Source organism: Hordeum vulgare, chromosome 4H, assembly GCF_904849725.1.
Source record: "Hordeum vulgare subsp. vulgare chromosome 4H, MorexV3_pseudomolecules_assembly, whole genome shotgun sequence".
Taxonomy (NCBI): Eukaryota; Viridiplantae; Streptophyta; class Magnoliopsida; order Poales; family Poaceae; genus Hordeum; species Hordeum vulgare.
Genome location: NC_058521.1, coordinates 579,519,209 through 579,535,228, shown reverse-complemented (window position 1 = coordinate 579,535,228; position 16,020 = coordinate 579,519,209).

The window sequence follows — 16,020 nt, the reverse complement described above, 5'->3', positions numbered from 1 at the left end:
CTGCTTCCCTCTGCGAAGGGCCTATCTTGTACCTTTACTTTTTGCCCTTGAAAGAGTCATGGTGATCTTCACCAATTCCTTATTTTGCCTTTGTCTTGGCTACCGTCACAAGCTAGGGAAAGATCTATATTCATATATCAACTTGGAGATGAGTACGTTGTTGGAAATATGCCCTAGAGGCAAAAATAATTAGTTATTATTATATTTCTTTGTTCATTATAATCGTTTATTATCCATGCTATAATTGTATTGATTGGAAACACAATACTTGTCTGGATACGTAGACAAAACACTGTCCCTAGTAAGCCTCTAGTTGACTAGCTCGTTGATCAAAGATGTTCAAGGTTTCCTGGCCATAGGCAAGTGTTGTTACTTGATAACGGGATCACATCATTAGGAGAATCATGTGATGGACTAGACCCAAACTAATAGACGTAGCATGTTGATCGTGTCATTTTGTTGCTACTGTTTTCTGCGTGTCAAGTATTTGTTCCTATGACCATGAGATCATATAACTCACTGACACCGGAGGAATGCTTTGTGTGTATCAAACATCGCAACGTAACTGGGTGACTATAAAGATGCTCTACAGGTATCTCCGAAGGTGTTCGTTGAGTTAGTATGGATCAAGACTGGGATTTGTCACTCCGTATGACGGAGAGGTATCTCGAGGCCCACTCGGTAATACAATACCACACACAAGCCTTGCAAGCAATGTGACTTAGTGTAAGTTGCGGGATCTTGTATTACGGAACGAGTAAAGAGACTTGCCGGTAAACGAGATTGAAATAGGTATGCGGATACTGACGATCGAATCTCGGGCAAGTAACATACCGAAGGACAAAGGGAATGACATACGGGATTATATGAATCCTTGGCACTGAGGTTCAAACGATAAGATCTTCGTAGAATATGTAGGATCCAATATGGGCATCCAGCTCCCGCTATTGGATATTGATCGAGGAGTCACTCGGGTCATGTCTACATAGTTCTCGAGCCCGCAGGATCTGCACACTTAAGGTTCGACGTTGTTTTATGCGTATTTGAGTTATATGGTTGGTTACCGAATGTTGTTCGGAGTCCCGCATGAGATCACGGACGTCACGCGGGTTTCCGGAATGGTCCGGAAACGAAGATTGATATATAGGATGACCTCATTTGGTTACCGGAAGGTTTTCGTGCATTACCGGAAAAGTTTCGGGCTCATCGGTAGTGTACTAGGAGTGCCGGGAGGGGTGCCGGGGACCATCAGAAGGGGTGTCACGCCCCAAGGGGTCTCATGAGCTATGGGAAGAGATAAACCAGCCCCTAGTGGGCTGGAATAAGTTCCCACTAAGGACCATAAGGTTTGAGAAGGAAAAAACACAAGATGGAAAGAGTTTCCAAGTGGGAAGGTGGAATCCTACTCCAAGTAGGATTGGAGTAGGACTCCTCCACCTCCAATTTCGGCCAAACCTTTAGGTTTCGAGGCTGCCTCCTCCCCTCCCTCCCTCCTATATATAGTGGGGTTTTAGGGCTGATTTGAGACAACTTTTGCCACGGCAGCCCGACCACATACCTCCACGGTTTTACCTCTAGATCGCGTTTCTGCGGAGCTCGGGCGGAGCCCTGCTGAGATTAGATCACCACCAACCTCCGGAGTGCCGTCACGCTGCCGGAGAACTCATCTACCTCTCCATCTCTCTTGCTGGATCAAGAAGGCCGAGATCATCGTCGAGTTGTACGTGTGCTAAACGCGGAGGTGTCGTCCATTCGGCACTAGATCGGAGCGGATCGTGGGACGGATCGCGGGACGGTTCGTGGGACGGTTCGCGGGGCGGATCGAGGGATGTGAGGACGTTCCACTACATCAAACGCGTTTCTTAATGCTTCTGCTGTGCGATCTACAAAGGTACGTAGATCAGAAATCTCCTCTCGTAGATGGACATCACCATGATAGGTCTTCGTGCGCGTAGGAAAATTTTTGTTTCCCATGTGACGTTCACCAAAAAATCAGGGTGGAGCTTTTTCGTGGATTCTCCGCCACCACGAGGCGGAACTTGAGCAGAACCAATCTAGGGCTCCGGCAGGACGATCATGCCGGGGAAACTTCCCTCCCGGAGGGGGAAATTGTCGCCATCGTCATCACCAACACTCCTCTCGTCGGAGGGGAGTCATCTCCATCAACATCTTCATCAGCACCATCTCTTCTCCAAACCCTAGTTCATCTCTTGTAACCAATCTCCGTCTCGCGACACCGATTAGTACTTGTAAGATTGCTAGTAGTGTTGATTACTCTTTGTAGTTGATGCTAGTTGGATTACTTGGTGGAAGAGTTTATGTTCAGATCCTTGATGCTACTCATTACACCTATGATCATGATTATGATTATGCTTTGTAAGTAGTTACTTTTGTTCCTGAGGACATGGGATAAGTCATGCTAATAATAGTCATGTGAATTTGGTATTTGTTCGGTATTTTGATATGTTGTATGTTGTTTTTCCTCTAGTGGTGTTATGTGAACGTCGACTACATAACACTTCACCATCTTTGGGCCTAGAGGAAGGAATTGGGGAGTAGTAAGTAGATGATGGGTTGCTAGAGTGACAGAAGCTTAAACCCGAGTCTATCCGTTGCTTCGTAAGGGGCTGATTTGGATCCACTAGTTTGATGCTATGGTTAGACGTTGTCTTAATTCTTCTTTCTTAGTTGCGGATGCTTGCGAGAGGGGTTAATCATAAATGGGATGCTTGTCCAAGTAAGGGCAGTACCCAAGCGCCGGTCCACCCACATATCAAACTATCAAAGTAACGAACGCGAATCACATGAACATGATGAAACTAGCATGACAGAAATTCCCGTGTGTCCTCGGGAGCGTTTTTCCTCCTATAAGACTTTGTTCAGGCTTGTCCCTTGCTACAAAAGGGATTGGGTCACTTTGCTGCACTATTGCTACTACTTGTTACTTGTTACTTTTCACTTGCTACGTTTCACCTCACTACACCATCACTTGTTACCGCTACTTTCAGTGCTTGCAGTTATTACGTTGCTGAAAACCGTTTATCTGAGCCTTCTGCTCCTCGTTGGGTTCGACACTCTTACTTATCGAAAGGACTACGATTGATCCCCTATATTTGTGGGTCATCAGTGCGCCGGCCGCCAGGGAGGAGGAGGACTCCTCCTCCAATTCGGTTTGGGAAGGAGTCCTCCTCTTCCTTCCCACCTCCCTCTTTCCTTTTTTCTTCTTCTTTTCCTTTGGGATTTTTACATTTGGCGCCATAGCCGTCTTGGGCTGACTCCACCAGCCCACTAAGGACTTGGTGCGCCACCCTAGGGCCTTGGGCTCACTCCCGGGTAGGTGGCCCCCTCCCGGTAAACACCCGGAACACATTCGTCACTCCGGTACACTGTCGGTAATGCCCGAAACTTTCCGGCAACCAAATGAAACCATCCTATATATCAATCTTCGTTTCCGGACCATTCCGGAAACCCTCGTGACGTCCGTGATCGCATCCGGGACTCCGAACAACATTTGGTAACCACAAGTATAACTCAACTATACTAAAACATCATCGAACCTTAAGTGTGCAAACCCTGCGGGTTCGAGAACTATGTAGACATGACTCGAGATACTCCTCGGTCAATATCCAATAGCAGGACCTGGATGCCTGATACGTCTCAAACGTATCTATAATTTTTAATGGTTTCATGCTGTCATCTTTTCATCTTTGGATGTTTTATGTACCTTTTATATCTTTGTTGGGACTAACTTATTAATTCAGTGCCAAGTGCCAGTTCCTGTTTTTCTGTGTTTTTGGCTCTTTTCAGATCTGATTTTGGAACGGAGTCCAAACGGAATAAAATCCCCGAAATAATTTTTTCCCGAACGGAGTCCACTTGCTTTCATGAGAGAAGCCACTAGTGAACACTACGGCCCCCGGGTCTATTCACACCTATCGTTTCCACTTTTGCTTTTACTTTGCTTTGTTACTTTGTTGCGTTCAGTTCTCACTTGGCAAACAATCTATAAGGTATTGACAACCCCTTCATAGCGTTGGGAGCAAGCTTTTTGTGTTTGTGCAGGTACTTGTGATACTCCTTCACTGGATCGATACCTTGGTTCTCAAAACCGAGGGAAATACTTACCACCGTTGTGCTACATCACCCTTTCCGCTTCGAGGGAACACCAATTCAAGGCTCCAAGGCCACGGGGGAATCCTTTTCATATTTTCCTAGGAAGTCCCTTAAGGCGTAGCCGTAGCAGAAAGATTCCTGGTGTCGTTGCTGAGGAGTATCAAGACAAGAATAGTCTCTCGTCAGCACGTATTTCTGGCGCCGTTGGGAGGTCTTTTGTTGCAGTAGCAGAAGTATTTCTGGCGCCGTTTCCGGGGAAGGAGAGATCTATCCAAGTAGGTCTCACAAACTCATCTCTTGCATTTACTTTTTTGCCATTTGCCTCTCGTTTTCCTCTCCCCCACTCCACATTTGCCATTTTCATTTGCCTTTCTCCTTTGTTTTCTTTTGCCCGTTTCACTCTCTCTTCCTCCTCGTTTGTGTGTGAGATAGTCCATCAACGGATAGACCCACCGCTCCAAATGATACCCCTGAGAATGAAGTTCTCAATTTTAGGCAGAATGAGGAAGAAAATTTAAAGGACGCTTGGTACAGGATTTGCAATGCTCAAAGTAGATCTACTCGTAAGCAATCCACTACCGTTCTTCTTCACAGTTTCTATGTTGGAATTTCTCCTTGGAATAGGTATATCCTTGATACCATTGTAGGCGGGATTTTTTTGGGGAGCCATACTTTTGACTCCTATGGAGCTATCATGAATTTGGTAGGCTCACCCCCCGCTCATGGTTAATGGAACTACCTTAACCTTGGAACACGTGATGCAAAGGCTTGACGCTATTGAAAACAAAATTGCCACAGTTGAACTTATTGTTGGTTTGGATAGGAAGATCCACAATCAAATTACTCAGTACGGATCCAAAGTGGGAATTTTTTAAAAAAATTGAAGGGAGAAGGAACTTATAGTTAATGATTCTTCTAGAATTGGCAAACTAGAAGATGTCATAACCAACTTGGGTTCCGCTTTTGCCGCTGTGCAAAATACTCCAAATCTCACTCTCAAAAAGACCGTCAAGTCTGTTTTTGTTCCTAAAGCTAGTGGTGAGTCATCCAATAAAGATGAGGATCTTAAGATGATAAATGATCACACTACTTATGGTTTGATCACACTACTTTTGCTAACAACATGGCGAGTTCGCCTCTATGTAAAGTAGGCTATGTATCTTTTGTTGTCATGTCTCAACTTTATTTGGTCTATGAAGCGGATAATGAAATATTAGGTCAGTTTAAAATTAAATTATGTATCACTATTAGGCTTAACTTGGTGGTATATTGCATGTTGTGTATTCAACTAGCCGATTTTTTTAGATTATACACTTAGGCTTAACTTGCCCAGGCTCCATAAAATTTCTGGCTCCGCCACTGGTTAGGTTAGTTAGTTAGTTAGCTTAATAGAAAGAATAGGAAGAAGAAGAAGAGGAGGAGGGGGAGAAGAGGAGAAGAGGAGGAGGAGGAGGAGGAGGAGAAGAAGAAGAAGAAGAAGAAGAAGAGGAGGAGGAGGAGAAGACAAAAATAAGAAGGATAAGAAGAAAAGAAGAAGAGAAGAATAAGAGAGGAAGAATACCTTCTCCTCCTCCTTCTTCTCCTCCTTCTTCTCCTCCTCCTCCTTCTCCTTCTTCTTGATTTCTTCTTCTTCTCCTCCTCCTCCTCTTTCTTCTCCTCTATCTTATTCTCCTTACCTTATTTTCCCCCAACAATGAGATAATTGGCCCATTTAGCTACAAAATGGCATAAAAACCTTGGTTAGCTCATGAATATTATATTCTTAACTTGTTTTCCTCTAAAATGACATAATTAGAATATTTGTGTTGATCGGGTGGATTTACATGTGATAGTTGTCTCGTCGCTGTGAGGTGTGCTGCGCGAAGACCTCCCCGTGCGTTGTACGAGCTCCGACCCTGCATTCGTGGGTCAGTACAAATTTCATCTCCTCCCCGCCCCTTCATTTACTGTGGCTCGGTTTTCGGATGAAACTTTCTAGATTTAGGTAATTAAATTAATTTATCACTATGCGTGACCAGTATGCGTCTCCCGTTCGAAAGGGCGATATCTATAAATATGCATGTCTTTGCATATTTATAACCGCCATCCTTTCGAATTGTCCAACATTATCCATGGACAGCCCGAGTATGTGTAGATTGGGTTCGTTTTCCCGTATGATGTGCTCTGGATCCGATGCGGAATTTCGTCAGTGCCTCCCTGTTGTTCTCCGGATGCACATCCTCTCTGTTTATTGCGGAGATGTGTATCAGGAGAACAGCGGGGAGGTGCTGCCAAAATTTTGCGTTGGATCCGAAGCAGAGCATGGGAAAACGAACCCAATCTACACATACTCGGGTGGGATTAGGACATATCTTTACCTATTAGCGTGTAGGTTGCCTGGACGTAATAAAAATGGCAAACCTGATTAACCGATGAATATAAATGCTAAATTGTATATAAATATATTTCTTCTGTCTTTAGTAGCTAGGTAAGATGAGTGATCGTGCGTGGATGTATACCAGTCACCCTAGTCAGAAAGAGATGATGAAAGAATGGTTTGTAAAAACAAAGGATTTTGTGAAAGCCGCATTCGCAAATGGCCAGGAAAGAAACTATTGCCCCTGTCCTGGATGCGACAACTATAAAAAGACGACAGAGGCTGTAATGATTAAACACCTGCAGAGGAGGGGTTTTAAGCCTAATTATACGGTGTGGATATTTCATGGTGATTCTATACAACGCACAAGAGCTGAGGTGGTCCGTCGTCGCACGGACGAGCATTGTACCGGGATCGAAGACATGGTGCAAGACTTTGATGATGCTCGGGATTCAAAAGATGAGATGGAGGAATCTGCAAAGGCCTTTTATGAAATGTTGGAGTCTTCAAAACGTCCTCTCCATGAGCACACTGAACTCTGTCAGCTGGATGCAATTGCACAAGTAATGGCTCTGAAGGGTCAGTTCAACTTGGGAAGAGAATGCTACGACGCGATGATGACACTATTTGGACGCTTCCTACCCAAAGGCCATGTCATGCGTGCAAACCTGTACCAGTCGGACAAAATACTTCGTGTACTTAAGATGCCCTATGAGAAGATAGATGCATGTGAGAAAGGATTTGTCTTATTTAGGAAGGAGTATGCACACTTGGACTATTGTCCCAATTGCGAGTCTTGCAGGTATCTTGTGGTAGACAACGGTATGGGTGAGAAGAGGCAGACCAAAATCGCAGTTAGTGTTCTTCGGTATATGCCAATCGTACCAAGACTTCAACGTCTCTTCATGGTCGAAGAGATAGCCAGACAGATGACATGGCACAAATTGGGCAAAAGAACCGAACTAGATGCGGATGGGAATAAGATGGTGGTACACACATCGGATGGGGAAGCGTGGAAACATTTCGATGGATTGCATCACGATAAAGCGGCAGATCCAAGGAATCCTAGAGTCTGCGCCGCCACAGATGGTTTTAATCCCTTCGGCATGACGGCAACCCAATACAGTTGTTGGCCTCTATTTGTCATTCCACTCAATCTCCCCCCGGGCAGATTATGCAAAGAAAGAACATATTTCTAACGTTGATAATTCCAGGGCCCAATTATCTGGGGAAGAATATGAATGCGTACCTGCAACCGCTTAAGGATGAATTGGAAGAAGCTTGGGATAATGGGGTCAAGACATACGATGCCGCTAGAAAATAAAACTTCAAAATGCATGTGTGGTACATGTACTCTATGCATGACTTGCGAGCGTATGTGCTATTCTCTAGATGGTGTGTGCATGGATGGTTCCCGTGCCCCCAATGCAAGACAGCTCTTCAGTTTCATTGGTTGCAGGAGGGTCGGAAGTATTCTTGCTTTGACTTGCATAGACAGTTCATGGATCCTGACCATCAGTTCAGAAAAGACAAGAAGAACTTTACCAAAGGTAAAGTTGTCAAAAACTTGGCACCACCTGCGTTGACAGGCCAACAGATCCTAGATCAGTTAAACGCCCTCGAGCCTGATCCAGAGTGTCTAGGGTATTTCAAGGGGTATACTTCAAAACACGCCTGGACTCACAAGCCATGCTTGTGGGATCTGCCTTACTTCAAAGACCTCCTTCTTCCACACAATATCGACATGATGCACACTGAAAAGAATATCGGAGAGGCTATTTTTGGTACATTGTTCGACGTAGATGGGAAGACAAAGGATAATACTAAGGCTAGAGTCGATCAAGAGACACTATGTCATAGACCGTTACAAAACATGCGAGAAGGCAAAGGAAAGCAGAAGTGGTCGAAGCCAAAGGCTTGGTTCAATCTTGGAAGGCCAGCTATGAGGGAAATTATCTTGTGGGTCAGAATGCACTTGATGTTCCCCGATGGGTATGCAGCGAATCTAAAGAGGGGAGCGAGTCTTGAAAAATTAAAAATCTTTGGTCTCAAGAGTCATGATTGGCACATATGGCTAGAGCGGGTAATGTCGGTGATGTTACGTGGCTTTATTCCTGAGGATGAATGGCTAGTACTGGCGGAGCTGAGCTATTTCTTCCGTGTTCTTTGTGCGAAAGAATTGTCGCCTGGCGTGGTAGAAGACATGGAGGAGTTTGCACCAGAGTTGTTGTGCAAGTTAGAGAAGATCTTTCCACCGGGCTTCTTTAATCCAATGCAGCATTTGATTTTACATCTACCGATCGAGGCAAGATTGGGTGGGCCCGTGCAAGATTGGTGCTATGCAACTGAGAGGATACAGAAGACCCTTCGAGCTAAATGTAAAAATAAGCGTAGAATTGAAGCATCGATGGCTGAGGCATTCATTACTGAGGTGGCAAACTTTGTGACAGCACACTACGAAGCCAAAAATCATCATTTGCATAATCCGAAGCCTCGGCACAATGATGCAGATCCTAAAAAAGGTGGGTACAACTTCAGCCTATTCAAAGGGAAGCTCGCACTAGCCGGTGCTTCGAAACCAATAACGTTGGATGTCGAAGAATGGCGGAACATTTCGTCGTATATCTTCAACAACCTAACAGAAGTGCGACCGTACATCGAGTGAGTTCTCGGCACATTTTCCCGTAACTTCTAATTCATTTGAACTGCTCTTATTCTCGGATATTTCAAACAGCCGTTACGTCGCCAAATTCTCGGATGGAGCGGTGATCGAAAATGATTTCGTCGAAGAGTATGATATTCTGTCAAAGACAGGAGGCGGCTATCCCGGTTTCATCTCTTGGTTCAAACAAATGGTAATTATCAATAATGGACCATTTCATTTCTTGGTGTAACTTGCGGCTAATGCAACAATCGTTTCGTATTAAACTTGTAGGCTAATTCAGAGTCTATGGACGCCGAATTGAGACAAGTCGCTAATGGTTTTGACTATAAGGTCCGTTTATTTGAGAAATACAACATCAACGGGTATCTCTTTCGTACCTTTGGCAAAGAGCTATCTATGCCTGACCGGAAATCTACAAATTGTGGTGTCTCTGCTATCGGCGAAGGTGTTATCGAGTATTATGGAAGAGTTGAAGCAATTTATGAACTTCAATTCTATGGTGAAAACCCACCGAACGTCGTAGTCTTCAAATGTTATTGGTTCCAGCCGAAGGAGACTAGAAGGACTCATGAACATATAGGACTAGTCGAAATCAATCCAAACACCCATTTAGATGTTCCCGATGTCTATATTACGGCTCAACAGGCGACCCAAGTTTTCTATCTACCGTGGGCATGCCAAACGGATAAGAATCTGGAAGGTTGGTATGTTGTTTATGAAGTGCCGCCACATGTCAGACCACCTCTCCCAAATGAACAGGATTATGAACCTCACATTAACCCAAACACATATGATGGAGAATTCTTCCAAGAAACACGTCTTTCCAAGAAACGTTTCAAGAACCGCCGTGCTTCACCCAAGAACATGGAAGTAGACAACGGCAATGAATCCGACTCCACCCCTGAGCCGGAACCAGAAGACCTGGAACTCGTAGAGGTTAGTGATGCGGATGACCTGTCAATGCTTCGATTAAAGAAAGGCCTTTCACAACTTCACGCCGTTAAACCCGACGAGCACGTCATTCATGAAGACATGTGTGATAGTGATGATGATGATGCATTTATTGATGATGATTATTAGTTTGCAAGATTCACAACTTAAATTATATATATATTAATCTTTATTATTCATGTACATATTATTATTCATGTCAGTTATTCAAATTTTTTTATGTTGTAATAATTTATTTTAATCTTTATCATGGCAGGTCACCAGGTGTTGAAAGATGGTGGGCGCTGGTCCAGAGCGCTCGACGGGTTCTTCCCAGTCGCCCCGCACGAGGGGTGGTACTTCCCTTCCACCCCTATGTCTCCGTAGAGCCTTGGCAGACAGTCTGTCCACACCACCGGTGGGTTCTTCTTCGTCGGCGGCATTGCCCACTAGGAGAGGTGTTGGTCGGGTAGGGAAGAAGGGGAAGGGTACAGGGAGAGGTGGTGGCTGCAGAAGATCCAGGAGGACTGTTGAGCCGTCCTCGCCACCACCACCAGCTCATTCACCCGAGCATAGGACTACTATGGTCGACCCGTTTGCGGAGGAGGCTACGGGAACTCCGGTCCAGGAGTCTGGTGTTGAGGGGCATTCGTCCCATGAGACTCCGGTCCAGGATCAGCCTCGGGTCAAGGTGCATTCGGCCCACGAGACTACGATTTCGGAGGCTTCACCCGACGTGGAGAGGCCCGGATGGGAGACCTGGCCGGATTGGACCGAGTTGTCGGATTGGACCGAGGGTCCGGGTGGCTCAGGGGGCGGGGATGGCGGGGATGAGCTTACGGATAGTGAGGGCAATGTGCAGGTGGACGGGGCCATCGTGTACTAGCGTGGTAGTACACGTCTCCCGGTTGTGTCGGCTACCCGCGAGCAGAGGCCGGTGATTAAACCTGAAGGAGATAGGTAAGTACATTTTCTCTTTTTTTAGCTTTTACCTTCAAGTTTGTTCAAATATCTAATGCGTTGACCTTATCATACTGCAGGGGATGGGTACACCCTATTGGAGTCCGCAGGCCGAACTCCGTCCTTGGTGTGCTTTGCCGGACAAATTTCCCGGGGTTTGTCATGTTGCCTGGTGAGGGTCAGGTTCCTACACTAGGATTTTCCTTGGAGCACTACCAGGCTACGCAGGCCCCGCCGAAGGAGATTATAGATGGTGTCTTGTGCCACACGAGGGCCGAGATGGTGATCAAGAGCTTTTGGGTAAATTATCCTTTTACACAATCTAAAATTAACAATATAGCTAATTATTGTACTAATCGGTGTTTTCACGTTTGATTGCAAACCTTCTATAGGTGTGAGGATGGATATGAGGAGGAGGCGGCCAAGGTTCTCGAGGTCTAGTGTAGGCGGTTACTATAGAACTTACGCCACGAGGCTCGGCCGCAGGCTATTCGAGACTACTACGCCACGCGTGGTATTAAGAAGCAGAAGAAGGATTGCCGCGGAAAGTTTCTGAAGAAGGAGCAATACATGAAGGTAATTACCTATTCTTAAGTCCTTCTACGTAGTTTTCTTGATTTCATTCATAGGCGTAGCGCTCAAAATTCTTTCTAATAACTTACAGGTGCCCCCGAGATGGTGTGCAGATAAGATGGATTGTTGGGAGGCATTGGTTGATGAGTGGTGCACAGGCAGCTGGCGAGTCATCCACGAGAATGCCAAGGATCGGCGTAGCCAAATGGTTAGTGTGCCACACCATCAAGGCAGCGCCAACTTACTTCAGTTCGGACGAAACTGGGTATGTGATTTGCTTCATGATTCATGCAATTCATTCTTCATGCTAATATTTTGTTCCTCTCTTTTAGGCGCATCACAATAAGACGGAGATGCCACACTTGTACGACCTTTATGGCATGGCCCATACTGCCTCATACAAGAAGGCAAAGTCATTCTCTGAGTCTGACCTGGATGATCCCAATAACTTCACCAACATATCATCCCACCACAAGCTCGTGGCATACAGGGACGCGGGGAAGGCTACGAAAGGGGATGACTTTAACCCTAGCGAGGAACCTTTGGATCCAGAGCTGGTGATGATATCTGGTGGCGGGAGGCCCCATGGCTCGATAGCCATTGGAGATGGGATAATACGTTGTCCACTCACTCTCCCGAAGATCAAGGCGCGCCAGTCGAGCAGCTGTCCTGAGATAACGCGTCGTCCACGGCCAGTCGATCTTGCCATCGAGGTTAGTTGTACGGACTAAGAACACTTTCATCCATTTCATTATGTGTGTCACCATAGATCATTACTGTGGTAACGAGGAATGGTGTTTCAGGCTGCTCTTCAGAAAGAGAGATTGGCAAACTAGGCTACTCTTGAGAAAGAGAGATTGGCAAGCCAAGCTGCTCTTCAGGCTGCTCTTGAGAAAGAGAGATTGGCAAGTCAGGCTGCTCTTGATGAGAGGGACTAGACCACGGCACGATTGATGGAGGAGGAGAGGTCCCGGAATGAGGCGGGTCAACGGGCCCTGTACGAGTTTTTTGTGGTAAGTTTTTTTTTCACATTAGCCAAATCATGTGTGTAATGTCTGTTTCATTACTAAGTAATACGACCCACTCTTCAGGGTTTGTGTGAGAAGAGCGGTCAAGTCCCTCCGTCGATGCCCGTCTTCTCTTTGATTGGCACGGTGAGTTTCATTATAAACTAGTATTAATAATTTAGTGTCATCATGCTAACTGAGACATTGCAATATATCTATTCTGCAGAATAACTCCCGAGCGGCATCGCACGACCCTTCTCCAGGTGTTTCTCCTCCTTGATGACCACTACGGTAAGTTTCTCTTCTCCTCTTTCATATTCTCCTTGCCTTAATTTCCCCAACAATGACATAATTAGCCCATTTAGCTCCAAAAAGACATAGTTAGCTAATTTAGCTCCAAGAAGAGGAGAAGAGGAGAAGAAATAGGAAAAATGAAAAGAAAGAAGAAGAAGAAGAGAAAGAGAATAGGAGAAGAGGAGAAATGAAAAGGAAGAACAAAAAGAAGAAGAGAAAGAGAAGAGAAGGAGAAGGAGAAGAAGGAGGAGAAGAAGGACGAGGAGGAGGAGGAGGAGAAGGAGGAGAAGGCCAAGGACCTTCTAGTCCTTCTCCTCCTCCTCCTCCTCCTCCTCCTTCTTCTTTATTTCTTCTTCTTCTCCTCCTCCTCCTCCTCCTCTTTCTTCTCCTCTTTCATATTCTCCTTGCCTTAATTTCCCCCCAACAATGAAATAATTAGCCCATTTAGCTCCAAAATGCCATAATAAGCTCAAAATGGCATAAGAACCTTGGTTAGCTCATTAATATTATATACTTAGCTTGTTTTCCTCTATAATGACATAATTAGCCCATTTAGCTCCAAAAATACATAGTTAGCTAATTTAGCTCCAAGAAGAGGAGAAATGAAAAGAAGGAAGAAGAAGAAGAAGAAGAAGAGAAGGAGAAGAGAAGGAGAAGAAGAAGGAGGAGGAGAAGAAGAGAAGAAGAAGGAGAAGGAGGAGAAGAAGGAGAAGGAGCCCTCCTTCTTCTCCTTCTTCTTCTCTCCTCCTTCTTCTCCTCCTTCTCCTTCTTCTTCTCTTCTTCTTTTTTCTTCTTCTCCTCCTCCTCCTCCTTCTTGTTTTTATTCTCATTGTTCTCTTCTTTCTTCTTCTCTTTCTTCTTCAGTTTAGCTTATTTGTCATATATATGTTGTTGTTCTTCTTCTTCTGACTTTCTTATTCCCATTTTGCAGATTGGATGTACTACATGCATGGAAGCTGGCATCGGAGTGCTTTAGTTTCCGTTTTTATTTGAGTTGATGAACAATGTGGAACTATATGTATATGTATATATGGATGAACAATATATGTGCAACTATATGTATGTATATATGGATGAAACTTTGTATGTGTTGGTTCTTTTGATATATGGGATGTATGTTAATGAACATATGGCATTGATGAGCTTTATATGTATATCGTATATGTGTTGTGACCTATTTATCATATATGTGTTATGAATTATATGTATATGTGATGTGAAATAGAAAAAATAAACAAAAATGTGACAATATAGGCTCTTTGCCGTCTGCCAGCTGATGGCAAAGGCCTTTGCCATCGGCTGACCGATGGCAAAGGTGCCACGTGGCGCCCAACTGTGCAACCTGGGCAGTAGCAGATGGCCATATAGTATCGTTGCCGTCTGCTTCCAGGGGGGTAGACGGCAAAGAAGAGGGCACAGAGGAGGGGGAGCGGGTGGAGGCTGACGGCAAAGAAGAGGGGGAGGCAGACGACATAGAGGAGGGGGGAGGAGGAGGGTAGGCACACGGCAAAGAAGAGGGGGGAGGCAGACGGCACAGAAGAGGGGAGGCAAATGGCAAAGCCTCCGTTAGCCCCTAATGGAGGCAACGCCTGTCGGCTGCCGTCTCGACCACTTTGTCGTCCGCTCTTATGAAAAGTTGACGGCAAAGCTCTTTGTCGTCCGCTTCGGTGAGACAGACGGCAAAGAAGCTGCAATGCCGTCGTAGGCTGACGCAGAAATTTTGCCTGCCGTGAGAATCTTTGTCGTCTGTGATATTGTCTTTGCCGTCCGTGATAAGCTCTTTGCCATCTGTGATGGCAGACGGCAAAGAAGCTAATTCCTGTAGTGCATGTGGCGCGCCCCTGTTGGCTGCAAGGTCGGCTGGCGGCGGCTCAGGTGGCGGCCGGTCCTCTGGGGCGGCGCCAAGTGGCGAGGTGGTGGCGGCTCGGCGGGGAAACAAGGCAGGAGGTGGGAGAAGGCAATTTTGGCACAGGAGGCCGCCTATTTATAGAAAAGGGGTTCTAGGGTTAGGTTTTTGGGGGGTTTTCGTAAGAATTGATATTGTTACAAGTACATGTACTGAAAAGATGAGATATATGGAATTGTCTTACACTCGCCACAAGCTACATCAGAGCCACATCAGTATAATACATAAACATCATGAAGAAGAGCAGGGTCCGACTACGGACGAAAACAAACGAGAAAAGAAGAACGACGTCCATCCTTGTTATCCCAGGCTGCCGGCCTGGAACCCATCCTAGATCGATGATGAAGAAGAAGAAGAAGCAACTCCAAATGAACAATCAACGCGCTCGCGTCAAGTAACCTTTACCTGTACCTGCAACTGGCAACGCTAACACATGGTTAAGCAAACGGTAACATAGCTAATAAGTGGTTTGCTAGGTTGTGAACAGGTTGAAGGTTTTCATGGCAATGTTGAGAGGCTGATATTTAACAGGTGGTAGGCAACGAGACATAGCGACAGAAACGATAATACTAGCATGGTAATGATAGTAATGGTATCTAGGGAAATGGTCATCTTGCCTGAGATCCCGCTTGGAAGAAGAATGACTCCGTGAAGCAGACGAACCGATGTAGTCGAACGGGTCCTCACAATCCGACACGCTTGCGGAACTCTATCGAGACGAAGGAAACCGGAAACAAGAATAAACACACGATATACACCACACGATGCACAACAAATGATGCATGAGCGTCTGAATAAATGCAAGACATGGCATGGCAATTCACGACAATCAAACACTACACATTAAGTGAAGTTCAATATGCAACGAGTTGCATATTGACAAAACTCCACATACGGATTATTTATTTCTATCTCGATTAGGTACACGGCAATATTAAATGTTGTTAAACATGGCAAGAGGTGAAGCACAATTAATCTACCTATCTAGGCATTTTAAATGAGATCGGAAATGACATATAGCACCTTCGAAACGACCTCACATGTTCATTAACAATTCTGTCCAGATCTGAACTAACATGTTTTAATAGTTGTTAAACAGAAAAACAAATAGGTTCACATGATTCTACGCGTTGTTACAAGCAATTTACACATAGAGAACATCTCCAACAGAGCTACGGTTCAAAAGATACGAACACCGCAAGATATGATGGCATGA